The sequence below is a fragment of the Phyllobates terribilis genome, unplaced genomic scaffold, assembly GCF_046119375.1.
Source record: "Phyllobates terribilis strain yellow unplaced genomic scaffold, ASM4611937v1 Scaffold_1__5_contigs__length_1240528914, whole genome shotgun sequence".
NCBI classification, from domain to species: domain Eukaryota; kingdom Metazoa; phylum Chordata; class Amphibia; order Anura; family Dendrobatidae; genus Phyllobates; species Phyllobates terribilis.
This window is the reverse complement of record NW_027362761.1, coordinates 749,999,043-750,013,331: the sequence shown is the minus strand read 5'-3', so window position 1 is coordinate 750,013,331 and position 14,289 is coordinate 749,999,043. Positions and strand designations below refer to the sequence as shown.

The 14,289-nt window shown below is 41.3% G+C and overlaps 1 protein-coding gene and 1 long non-coding RNA gene across 4 annotated transcripts in view; one reads left to right on the top strand and one right to left on the bottom strand.

Moving 5' to 3' along the window:
- Window positions 1-14,289, bottom strand: part of PDE4C (phosphodiesterase 4C) — a 1,152,428-nt gene that overhangs the window by 205,102 nt on the left and 933,037 nt on the right. The window lies entirely within an intron of this gene.
- LOC141149297 (uncharacterized) overlaps window positions 1-14,289 on the top strand; it is a 56,728-nt gene that overhangs the window by 14,306 nt on the left and 28,133 nt on the right. The window lies entirely within an intron of this gene.

Sequence of the window (14,289 nt, the reverse complement as noted above, 5' to 3'; positions counted from 1 at the left end):
ATAATGCCCTGCAGCCAGGCTTGGACTGGCCCACAGGAGAACAGGAGAATCCTCCGGTGGACCCCTGTGTAGGAGTGGCCACCACCCTCATATATGAGCAGTACTTGGCACAATATACTTGAATCACTATGTACAGACAAAGACAGCATCTTATTCATTTACAATCTACCCAGCTCATTGTTATAGAAATTTGTGATTGAGATAATGTCACATTTGCAAGATGCTCAAAAGTGGCACTGGAGCTGGTTACTGGTGGACCCTTGGCACCCCCAGTCCAACAATGCCTGCAGCTATGACATCATGTGGTCTATCCCAGTTTATCAAGAGAATTTTCATACCTTGTACGATGGCGGCCAGTACCTGGGTTATCAGAGATCATTGGGTCCCAATGGAGCACAGCCGGGCACAGGACTGGCAACTTGTTGGATTCTATCTCCAGACTCACCAGGTAAATGAATTGAAACTAATTGTCTTTCTCTCCATCCTTTTTATTAAAAACCAACAGTATTATACATATATTTTTTGAGCAATTAGAAACTCATCAGTAATGTGATTCACAGCAAACTTATTCAACACAAATCAAATTTTTGGGGAAAATTCGGCAAAGCCCACAAATTTGAATTTCAAACTATCAGCTCATCTTTACTCAGGAGCCATTCACTCCATGCTCTGTCACATCTGCCAAATGGCAATATCTGGCAACACACTGCAGTGTCCAGGAGGGCTTCAGGCTGCCGATGATGGCCTTAGCCCTTTATTGTCCAGAAAGCACATGCACCCTCTCCTCTTGCACCATTACTGTGCTGCCAATGTGAGCATGTCATGGTACACAGTACAGATGCCAGGTTAGGCATTTTGCCCCTCTTGCAGTTCTGAGCGTACCAGCATCTTCCCTGAATCCTCCCTCCTCACCTCTTCTGTTACCAACATATGCATTGTCAGATTAGGCATGATTGAGTGTTCTTGGATAGGGATTGGGCAGGGTCCCTATAAGTACGTAGGGTACTATAGAGTATGGGGGCATCAGGCTATGTGGTAGGAAATACGCTGTGGGGGCATCAAACTGTATGGCGGACACTATAGGGGCATTATACTGTGTGTTGGGGGGACTGTGAGGGCCATGAAAAAGGTACTATACTGTGAGGGAAAACTAATGGGCCCCACTATGAGACATATTTCTTTTGGAGGCATTTAAAGGTCGGAGTGAGGTTAGAGTACTAACTTGGCATAAAATAAAAATTTCTATATGCACCAAAAATTGTGTCTCTCTTGCCTATACTTCCAATTTGGGAGGTTTGGTCACCCCTATACTGACATTACAAAGGTCAGTTTCATTAGGTTTTGGATTTTGTGAGAAAACTATTTAAAAAATGGTAAAAAAAATCTAGAGCCATCAACCAAAAGTAAAGTAACCTGTTCGCCCAAAATAAGATTTTTCCTGATTCGTCATTTGTGACTTTTCGAAAACTCACAAATTTTTGTCGCAAAATGTACTCTTGTCCCACCCCAGGAGTTATTTTATATATGCCAGATATTTTTTAAGCACAGTGTACTGGAACATGCGAATTTCTGCACTAGAAAAAATGCAAAAACAGTTAAAGACAAAAATAAAGAACATTTTTTATTTTGGGCAAAATTCATAAACCTTGTGCCCAATTTTTAAGAATTTGGAGCTAAAATTTCAGTGAATACCACAAGACAAAGAATGTGCTCTTGAATTAGAAATGGTTATAAAACAGTTGACACATGATGACAATGTACATTTTGTCAACTCTTTCTTAATGCTTTAGTTAGAATATTATTTTGTGTGCTCCTGAACAGTAAATATAGATCCAATATACTTTAGGTTTAGTGTCTCTTTAAATTAACTCCTTGTGCACAAAATAAATCTGTAATAGATAAATAAGTGTCCTGGACTTTAGTCCTTTTCGCTCTGCAGTTTATTATGTCCATTGAACTCTTAAAGCTAGCGTTTACACATGTCTATGATTAAAAAGCCTTAATTATCTCTTGCCATCTTTATTATTATTACTACGATCTACTGTATGTTTATTACTAGTGATTAGCATGGTATATTTTGTATAGAAAAAGTGCAACAAACATGGAGACAAATTCTGCTGGTACTAAAAAGAACATAATTTACAGTACAAAATACTCAGCCACACAAGGGCACATCTCTTCAATGCTACCTACAGATTTAGAATGTATGAATATAGAAAGGGAATTTATCACTGTGTTTCCAGCATATTTTGGCATAATGTGCTAGTGACTTTCGGACTAATGGTGCATTTACACTGAAGATTATCGTGAATGAGTGTTCCTAAGAACGCTCATATAAAGATATCTTTGAAGTACAAACAGGCTTCTGGTCAGCCGATGAACAAGGGAAAATTACGTTTATCAGATTAAATGATATTTTGTGCTGCTCAAAAGATCATTGTTCTCGGCAGCACATCGACCTGTGTAGAGTAACAGGAGGAGCATTGCGGAGAACAGTGGCAGCCTATGTGCACTGAGCAATCTATTACCTGCTCATCATTAACTGCTGTATGCCTGTCTGAAATGGCTATTAAACGACTACAAATCACTAAATATGTACCAATCGGCGGTCGTTTAATGTCACAAATTGGTTAATGTAGAAGCACCTGTAACAGAGTCACTGGTATGATTTATGAGGGGAGGTATGTGTCACACAGGTTGCTAGCCTGTGTGAACTGAAACCAATAAACTTTCCACCAGCATGTTATATGCTGGAGGGTTAACTCACTTAAAGGGCGTGGTTTTATGGGAATGACATAGAGATGGGAGGGACGTCATTCTCCATACCTCCACCTCAGGGTGTGGCTGAGAGAGAGGCAAGGTCTCCAGACTGGACAGCCATAGCTCAGGAGGGAGCTGAAGCCTGGCCATATTCTGTGTGGGGAACCGCACACACTTATATGGACTGTGCTATAGTTTATCTTTTGTTTTGTTGTTTTGCCCAGTAAGGCCTGTGTTTATTTTGCTGGAGGGCAGAGCTTTATGCTGTTTAACCCCTTTACAACCCAAGGTGGTTTTCACATTAATGACCAGGTCAATTTTTACAATTCTGACCACTGTCACTTTATGAGGTAATTACTCTGGAACGCTTCAACGGATCCCCCTGATTTTGAGATTGTTTTTTTCGTGACATATTGTACTTCATGATTGTGTTAAAATTTCTTCGATATCACTTGCGTGAAAAAAACGGAAATTTGGCAAAAAGTTTGAAAATTTCGCAACTTTCATTTTTATGCCCTTAAATCAGAGAGATATGTCACACAAAATAGTTAATAAATAACATTTCCCACATGTCTACTTTACATCAGCACAATTTTGGAACCAAATTTTCTATTAGGGAGCTATAAGGGTTAAAAGTTGACCAGCGATTTCTCATTTTTCCAACAAAATTTACAAAACCATTTTTTTAGGGGCCACATCACATTTGAAGTCACTTTGAGGGGTCTTTATGACAGAAAATACCCAAAAGTGACACCATTCTAAAAACTGCACCTCTCAAGGTGCTCAAAACCACATTCAAGAACTTTATTAACCCTTCAGGTGCTTCACAGGAATTTTTGGAATGTTGAAGAAAAAAATGAACATTTAACTTTTTTTCACAAAAATGTTACTTTAGACCCAATTTTTTTTTATTTTCACAGGGATAACAGGAAAAAATGGACCCCAAAATTTGTTGTGCAATTTAAGCAGATACCCCATATATGTGGAAAAACCACTGTTTGGGTGCACGGCAGGGTTCAGAAGGGAAGGAGCGCCATTTGACTTTTTGAATGTAAAATTTGCTTGAATAATTAGCGGACGTCATGTTGCATTTGGGGAGCCCCTAATGTGCCTAAACAGTGGAAACCCCCCACAAGTGACACCATTTTGGAAACGAAACCCCTCAGGGAACTTATCTAGATGTGTGGTGAGCACCTTGAACCCCCACATGCTTCACAGAAGTTTATAACATTGAGGCGTAAAAATAAAATTTTCACATTTTTCCCACAAAAATGTTTTTCAGCCCCCAATTTAGCATTTTCATAAGGGTGACAGGAGAAATTACGCCATGCAACTTGTTGTGCAATTTCTCCTGAGTAAGGAGATACCCCATATGTGGGGGAAAACCACTGTTTGGGCGCACGGTAGGGTTCGGAGGGAAGGAGCGCCATTTGACTTTTTGATTGTAAAATTTGCTTGAATAATTAGCGGATGTGGCTCTGATGTGCCTAAACAGTGGAAAACCCCCACAAGTGACAACTTTTTGAAAACTAGACCCCTCAGAGAACTTATCTAGATGTGTGGTGAGCACCCTTAACCCCCAAGTGCTTTACAGAAGTTTATAACATGGAGCCGTGAAAATGAAAAAAAAATCAAACTTTTTCCACAAAAATGATGTTTTAGCCCCAATTTTTTTATTTTCACAAGGGTAAGAGGAGAAAATGGACCCCAAAAACTTTTGTGCAATTTCTCCTGAGTACCCCAATACCCCATATGTGGGGAAAATACAGTGTTTGGGCGCACAACAGAGTTCAGAAGGGAAGGAGCACTGTGTGACTTTTTGAACGCAAAATTGACTGGAATTGAGAGCGGATGCCATGTCGCGTTTGGAGAGCCCCTGATGTGCCTAAACAGTGGAAACCCCGCACAAGTGACCCCATTTTGGAAACTACACCCCTCAAGGTTTTTATCAAGGGGTATAGTGAACATTTTGAACCGAGGTACGACACAGAATTTGATATATTGAATAAGTTTAACATATTGAATAAGTTGTCATTAGTCTTGAGCGTAAGTGCTCTCGCTACTTGAGTTTGCATCAGGTACTCAGGTATGCACCATGTATCACGCGTGCTCGAGTGACATGCTCGAGTCCCCGCCTGCATGTTTCACGGTTAATAGACACCCAAAAAAAAACATGCAAGGATCGCTCGTGCATGGCAGGCAATCCCTGCGAGGTTTTTTTGGCAGCGAAGCATATGGGGCGGAGACTCGAGCATGTCACTCGAGCACCCGCGATACTCAGTACATACGCGAGCACCCGATGCAAACTCAAGTAGTGAGCACTTGCGCTCAACACTAGTCGCCATAACGTCATCTTTTTTTTTTTACTTTTGAAAAAAATCCCGACCCTAACCCCAGCCCTAATGCAACCCCAACCCTAACCCTAGCCCAACCCTAATCCTAACCCCAACCCTGACCCTAGCACAACCCTAACCCTAGAGTTTATTTTTTACGCCGTTCCTCGTGCGGTATAATTGATTAGACGACTTTATTCTTCGGGTCGGTGCGATTACAGCGATACCAGAATCATATCGGGTTTTATGATTGACAGCTGTCACACACTAAAAGATGCATTTATTTGCAAAATCTAGTTTTTGCATCGCCATATTTTGAGAGCTATAATTTTTCCATATTTTGTCCGACAGAGTCATGTGATGGCTTGTTTTTTTCGGGATGAGTTGACGTTTTTATTGGTACCATTTTCAGGCACGTGACATTTTTTGATCGCTTTCTATTCCAATTTTTGGGAGGCAGAAAAAACAAAAACCAACAGGAATTGTTTTTTTAAAAAAAATTTTTTACGCTGTTCCGCATGTGGTAAAGTTGATAAGGTAGCTTTATTCTTCGGGTCAGTACATTTACAGCGGTACCACATTTATATAGTTTTTCTATGTTTTGGCGCTTTTACAGAATAAAAGCTATTTTATAGAAAAAAATATTTTTTTGCATCGCTTTATTCTGGGAGCTATAACTTTTTTATTTTTCAGGTGATGGAGCTGTATGGCAGCTTGTTTTTTTGCAGAACAAGATGACGGTTTCAGCGGTACCATTTTTATTTATATTCGTCTTTTTGATCGTGTGGTATTCCATTTTTTGTTTGGTGGTATGATGATAAAACATGGTTTTCTGCTTCGTTTTTTTTTTTTTTTATTTTTACCGTGTTCACTGAAGGGGTTAACTAGTGGGACAGTTTTATAGGTCAGGTCGTTCCGGATGCGGCGATACCAAATATGTGTACTTTTATTGTTTTTTTTCATAATAATATTTATTGATGGGTGCACTATATTTTTATTTTTGGTGGATTATTATTATTTTTTTTTTTTTATATATATTATTACAATTTTTTTTTTTTTCATTTTTTGACACTTTTTTTACTTTTATACTTTGTCCCACTATGGGACTTTCACTTTTTTTATTCTGATCGCCTGTATAGCACAGGGATGGAGCACCATCCCTGTGCTATACAGGCTATCAGAGCTACAGATGCAGAAGATACTTTGGTCATGCACTGTGCATGACCAATGTATTTTCCTGCTGTCTGGTGACCCGGGTGTTGTCATGACGACATCGGGTCGTCATGGCAACATCCAGGAAGCCGCGGCAGACAGAGTTGGACACCGGCAGGTTGGTGAGTATCGGCGATAACCTCCCCTTGCCCCCGCAATGCTGACACCCGGCGGCGATCGCGCCCGCACAGCCTGTGTGCAGGCGAAATCAACAGGGCGTACTAATACATACCTGGCTCTTAAAGCCCTGGGCGCAGGTACGTATTAGTACGCCCTGGGCTTTTAAGGGGTTAATAAAGCCTGCAAAGAAAACCCCGGTTCTTGAGTCTTCTTCCGAAAGTGGCAGAGCGAGTCGTCCTACCACCACTTTAAAGGGGTTTTCCAATATTCGGACATCCATTTCTTAAATACTTTATTCCCCCTTGTAAAATAAAACCACCATATACTCACCTCCTGTTCCAGTGCTGAGTCTTCGAGGCTCGTGTGACATTGTTATATCACCTGAACCTTGCATTGATTTATTTATTTCATGCTAATTTATTTAATTTGCAATATGGGAGGTGATTATATGGTATTTTACTTTTACATGGGGGAATATAGTATTTAAGAAGAGGTCATTTGAGTAGTGGACAACCCCTTTAAGTTTTTAACGGCAGATTTAAGATGCTTTTTAACCTACTTTTATTAAATGTTAAAAACTAAACTGATGTTGTACATTGTTTAACATTGATTTATTAATTTTAACTTATCTAATTATTGAATTTGCAAAAACAAGCATTAAAGAGTTATTCCCAAAATCACAAAGTGGTCTTATAATAATGTACACAACTAAACATATAGTACAGACCAAAAGTTTGGACACACCTTCTCATTTAAAGATTTTTCTGTATTTTCATGACTATGAAAATTGTACATTCACACTGAAGGGATCAAAACTATGAATTAACACATATGGAATTATATACTTAACAAAAAAGTGTGAAACAACTGAAAATAAGTCTTATATTCTAGGTTCTTCAAAGTAGCCACCTTTTGCTTTGATGACTGCTTTGCACACTCTTGGCATTCTCTTGATGAGCTTCAAGAGGTAGTCACCGGAAATGGTCTTCCAACAATCTTGAAGGAGTTCCCAGAGATGCTTAGCACTTGTTGGCCCTTTTGCCTACACTCTGCGGTCCAGCTCACCCCAAACCATCTCAATTGGGTTCAGGTCTGGTGACTGTGGAGGCCAGGTCATCTGGCGTAGCACCCCATCACTCTCCTTCTTGGTCAAATAGCCCTTACACAGCCTGGAGGTGTGTTTGGGGTCATTGTCCTGTTGAAAAATAAATGATGGTCCAACTAAACGCAAACCGGATGGAATAGCATGCCGCTGCAAGATGCTGTGGTAGCCATGCTGGTTCAGTATACCTTCAATTTTGAATAAATCCCCAACAGTGTCACCAGCAAAGCACCCCCACACCATCACACCTCCTCCTCCATGCTTCACGGTGGGAACCAGGCATGTATAGTCCATCTGTTCACCTTTTCTGCGTCACACAAAGACATGGTGGTTGGAGCCAAAGATCTCAAATTTGGACTCATGAGACCAAAGCACAGATTTCCACTGGTCTGATGTCCATTCCTTGTGCTCTTTAGCCCAAACAAGTCTCTTCTGCTTGTTGCATGTGCTTAGCAGTGGTTTCCTAGCAGCTATTTTACCATGAAGGCCTGCTGCACAAAGTCTCCTCTTAACAGTTGTTGAAGAGATGTGTCTGCTGCTAGAACTCTGTGTGGCATTGACCTGGTCTCTAATCTGAGCTGCTGTCAACCTGCGATTTCTGAGGCTGGTGACTCGGATAAACTTATCCTCAGAAGCAGAGGTGACTCTTGGTCTTCCTTTCCTGGGGCGGTCCTCATGTGAGCCAGTTTCTTTGTAGCGCTTGATGGTTTTTGCAACTGCACTTGGGGACACTATCAAAGTTTTCCCAATTTTTCGCACTGACTGACCTTCATTTCTTAAAGTAATGATGGCCACTCGTTTTTCTTTACTTAGAATTTGTATTATGGCAAGAAAAAAGCAGCTAACAGTCTATTCAGTAGGACTATCAGCTTTGTATCCACCTGACTTCTGCACAACACAACTGATGGTCCCAACCCCATTTATAAGGCAAGAAATCCCACTTATTAAACCTGACAGGGCACACCTGTGACGTGAAAACCATTTCCGGTGACTACCTCTTGAAGCTCATCAAGAGAATGCCAAGAGTGTGCAAAGCAGTCATCAAAGCAAAAGGTGGCTACTTTGAAGAACCTAGAATATAAGAAATATTTTTAGTTGTTTCACACTTTTTTGTTAAGTATATAATTCCACATGTGTTAATTCATAGTTTTGATGCCTTCAGTGTGAATGTACAATTTTCATAGTCATGAAAATACAGAAAAATCTTTAAATGAGAAGGTGTGTCCAAATTTTTGGTCTGTACTGTATATTGGCAAAAAATACAGTGGCTTGCGAAAGTATTCATCCCCTTGGCTTTTTACCTATTTTGTTACATTACAACCTGTGTTTAAATATTTTTATAATCCGATTTGTGTGTGATGTATCAGCACTAAATAGTCTAAGTTGGAGAAGTGAAGTGAGAAAAATCTAGGCATAAATTAAATTTATGAGATCATATACCGTATTTTTCGGACTATAAAACGCACCGGATCATAAGACGCACCTAGGTTTTAGAGGAGGAAAATAGAAAAAAAAATGTGAGCAAAAAATGTGGTCATGATGCCATGTTAAGGAGGAGGGGGTCTGCTGCTGACACTGTTATAGGGGTAATGTACCCCAATTCTGTTAATATCCCCCATCCTGGTATATATGGTCCCCTCCTTCCTGTTATACGTGGCCCTCATCCCCATCTGGATATGCATGGCATCCCAATGCACCATCCTAGTATGCATGACACCCCAATCCCCCATCCTGGTATGCATGGCCCCCTCATCCCTCTTCCTGGTATGTATGGCACCCTTCATCCTGTTATGTATGGCCCCCCCTCACACCATCCTGGTATGTATGACACCTTCATCCCTCTTCTTGGTATGTATGGTACCTTCATTCCTCTTCCTGGTATGTATGGCACTCTTCATCCCTGTATGTATGGCTCTCTCATCCTGGTATGTATGCCCCCCTTCATTCCTGTATGTATATCCCCCCTCATCCTTCATCCCTGTATGTATGGCCCCCCTCATCCTGGTATGTATGGCCCCCTTCATCCCTGTATGTAAGGTCCCCTTCATCCCTGTATGTATGGCCCCCCTCATCCCTGTATGTAAGGCCCCCTTCATCCCTGTATGTATGGCCCCCCTCATCCCAGTATGTATGGCCCCCCTCATCCTTGTATGCATGGCCCCCTTCATCCCTGTATGTATGGCGGCCTCATCCTGGTATGCTTGGCACCCCGTGATCCCCGGCACGCTGCACGGAAAAAAAATAAACAATCATACTTACCTCCTCTCTCCTCCAGCGCTGAGTTCCACTCTGTGCCGGTATAATCACTGCTCCACACGCTGGTACTGCGTGCGTGGGGAGCAGTGACCATTCATTCTCCCTAAAAGCGTGCACATTTTAGCTGCAGTGTGGCTCCTGCTGCGCTGGGCAGTCAGCGTACCCGCTATTAAAGCCCATGAATATTCACCACACTCATGGGAGCGGTGAATATTCATTGTCTTTAGTAGCAGGCACGCTGACAGCCGACAGTGAAATTCCAGGTAGGTAGCAAAACACGAAAAATGCCAACGGAAGTGAATACTTTCACAAGTCAATGTAAATATAACTCAATTTAAAATCTGCCCTGTTGTGCAAATATCACCCCCCCCTAAAGATGCCCCACTAGGTCATGTTTACTCTCTAAGTGCCATTGGAACAGTCATGCTGTAGTTAAAGTGCTCCTGGTTGATCATGCATAGTGCAGTCTCTCTTAGCAGTCTCCTTGCCAGCTTAGCTCTGCTTTGCCTCCAAGTCTAACATAGCGTGTATTCTAGATTTAAAATGCACTCTATTCTTCTACAGTATGCACTCTATGCTCCTATTCATTACTCTGCCAGTCCGATTTTATTCTGTCATCTCCATCAACATAGCTGCATGTGTTTTTACATCTTTTATCTGTTAACTTGTTTCATGCAGAGACCAACAGTCCTGCACTTTGCTCTGTAATAACTTGGCACTGCAGAGATTACACAAACAGAACTGAGCTGTGTTTGATACCTGTTGCTGAAATGTCAATGATGTGAAACTGGATATAAACCTCTGTTGATGCATATGCAGAATATAATCCTCTGCCAAATGCATCAACAGTGCTGCATTTGCAGTTTCACATCACTGATCTTTCAGCAGTGGGCATCAAACACAGCTAAGCCCTGCTGGTATATTCTCTTTAGTGCTCCATTGTGCAGGCAGAGCAGGGTGTAGGACTGTTGATTTTTGCTTGAAACCAGCTAACAGATCAATAGTGTAAAAACACACATGTAGCTATACTGATGTAAATAGCAGAAGATAAAAACCTTCAGGCAGAATCAGATAAAGGATCATACATTACACAGAAGAATAGAGTGTATTTTGAACATATATTAGCTTGCTGATGTGCCAGATATCTGTGGTGGATGCAGCTGAGCACAGTATAGCAGAACTGTTTCATAACCCTGTGCTATTTTACACATTATTATTACTATTTTACAGTTAGTTCACTTCCAGCACAGTCATCAACTGAGAGAGGTGTTTCACCTGTGAGAAACTGGAAGCATAGAGGGGCAAATAAATAAGAAAAAAGACCCAAAGGTCCATGAAAGAAATCTTTAAAATCACAAATCTTTAAAATAAAAAATCATAATTTTCCCCTACACATTATGAGTCTCAATTGTGCCCTCCACAATAACTGACTGACAAAATAAATAAAAACTACTCACCTAGACCCGTGCCCCAGAAACATTTCTTTGGTCTGTGCTGTGTGTAGACTGAGGCTCCCTGCAGCAGGTAATGTCATAGCGCCTACTTGGCTGAGACTCAGATGCGCAGAATGAATGGTGGAGTAGCGAGAGAGCTGAATGCTCCCTGGTCCACCATAGTGATCAACTACAAGTGCATCTCACTAAATTAGAACTCGTATATTAAAAAACTCATATATAGAGTCATTACAAACAGAGTGATCTATTTCATGTGTTTATTTCTGTTAATGTTGATGATTATGGCTTGCAGCCAATGAAAACACAAAAGTCATTATCTCAGTAAATTAGAATAATTGACAAAAAAACACCTGCAAAGGCTTCCGAAGCGTTTAAAAAGGTCCCTCGGTTTCAGTAGACTCCACAATCATGGGGAAGACCGCTGACTTGACAGATGTCCAGAAGGCAGTCATTGACACACACCACAAGGTCCCAGAGTTCCAATTTTCATTTGGAAATCAAGGTCCCAGAGTCTGGAGGAAGAGTGGAGAGGCCACAATCCGAGCTGCTTGAGGTCTAGTGTGAAGTTTCCACAATCAGTGATGGTTTGGGGAGCCATGTCACCTGCTGGTGTAGGTCCACTGTGTTTTATCAAGACCAAAGTCAGCACAGCCGTCTACCAGGAAATTTTACAGCACTTCATGCTTCCCTCTGCCGACAAGCTTTTTGGAGATGGAAATGTCATTCTCCAGCAGGACTTGGCACCTGTCCACACTGCCAAAAGTATCAATACTTGGTTTAAAAACAACAATATCACTGTGCTTGATTGGCCAGCAAACTCGCCTGACCCTAACCCCATAGAGAATCTATGGGGTATTGTCAAGAGGAAGATGAGAGACACCAGACCCAACAATGCAGACGAGCTGAAGGCTGCTATCAAAGCAACCTGGGCTTCCATAACACCTCAGCAGTGCCACAGGCTGATCGCCTCCATGCCACGCCGCATTGATGCAGTAATTGATGCAAGGATCCCCGACCAAGTATTGAGTGCATTTACTGAACATACATTTCAGTAGGCCAACATTTCAGATTTTAAAAACATTTTTCAAGCTGTTATAAAGTATTCTAATTTACTGAGATAATGACTTTTGTGTTTTCATTGGCTGTAAGCCATAATCATTAACAGAAATAAACACTTGAAATAGATCACTCTGTGTGTAATGACTCTATATTATGAGTTTCACTCATGAAGAACTGAAATAAATTACCTTTTTGATGATATTCTAATTTAGTGAGATGCACCTGTATATGTACAGCCTGAGAATGCAGATATTGTTGAAATAGGGATACCAGGCACATGATCTGCCCCTATTAGCGATACATCACTAGTAATGAGTAACCTTTTGGTTGGCTGGTGCAAAGTTTTTTGGAAATATTCCTAGAACTGCTTCTGAAAATTATGCGGTTTACAATCGTTTGGTTGGATCTCATGGAATAGCATTTACTACTGTTTAAAGGGTTTGTCCGGTTAAAACCAGTTATCCAAAGGAGAGTTGATGACTTACTGATCGGTGGGGCTCCGACAGCTAAAACCCGCATGATTGGGCAGAACGGAGAACTTTTATTTCCGATAGAATGGAGCAGCAGAGCACAATGTTCGACCACTGCTCCATTCATTCCCTATGGGGCTGCCAAGCGCCACGCTCAGCTTTTTCTGGCAGCCTCGTAGAAAACAATTGGAGGGACATTTGAGCACCTAATCTGCTGCTCTATACTTGAATGGATATAAGTTCCCAGCCCTTCTGATCGGTGTGGGTCCCAGCGGTCAAACCCCCGCGATCAATTAGTTATAGGGATAATTTGTTTTGCCTAAACAGCCCCATTACCATCTTTTGAGTTATGTGTAACTGACAATTATTCTTAAAAACTTCTGAAAATGGCAGTAATATCATAGCGATGTAGATTTGATTTTCTGACCAAATCGCCTTCACTTTAGGTGCCATAAAATCTGCTAGTCCAAGTAAAAGTGTGCCAACGTCTACAAATGGAAGATATAACAGCGCCATCTACTGCCCTCTTTAGGGAACTTCCCCCAAAAGGTGGCAGACTTGACTATGGATGTTACTTAATTAAAAAGTATTGTATACAATATGGAAAATTCTCCAAATTTGAAAACTGACTAGAAAACTTCCCTCGGGGAAATCAATCTGTTGAAAATCACATCTAGTATCTCCTATATTTGGACTAGTGTAAAATACACCATTCTTAGTGAATGTGGGGCAGAATTCACAAATGTATTTGAAGTATGTTCTGAGAGCCCCGTCCAATGGTTATTACAGAGTTCTTAGGGTTTTCCATGGGTTTTTTCTCTGGTGTATTTCAGCTTGTATGGAGGAGCCTGTGGGAATTGTATGTCTTGTGTTTTATATTGCACTCTAGAAGTAACATGTGGCCGAACAAAGAAAGGCAAATACTCCCTTGAAACAAAATACATGGGACCCAAGTTATCCAGCTTGATGTTTTGTACCAGTGCAGTGGTGTAAGATCAGCCATATTAACGCGTGCACCCCTTAATGAGTTTGGTGCATCTCGGCCATTGCCAGATATACCCCCTAGTTGTGGACTGACGGACATTTCTGTTGTAATTTACAGCATTTCTGTGGTGTAAATTATGGTGACTTCGTTGGCCGCATCTGGTCATGCACCCTCCTTGCTAAGCTCTGCTTAATTTTCAAAAAGCCGATGGAGCTGGCCGGAGCTGGGGTAAAAAAAACGCCAAAAGTTACAAACTATTTGCACAACCATGAACTGCCCAAAAATTAAGCGACATTTTAAGCATATTTTTATGCCATGGTGTCTTCACAAACATGGTGTGCGGGATTCCAGCTTAAAGTCTGTTCCAAAAAATACATTGGGCCAGATTCATGAAAGCATTCACGCCAGAATTCTGGAATAAAAGCTTTGAAATGTAGGTGCAATTCGGAGTGGCGCCAAAACTTTGCGACTTAAGTTTTCACACCAGTTTCTCCCAGCTGACAAAACGGTTGGAGCTGAGGCGGGATGGGTGCAGGGC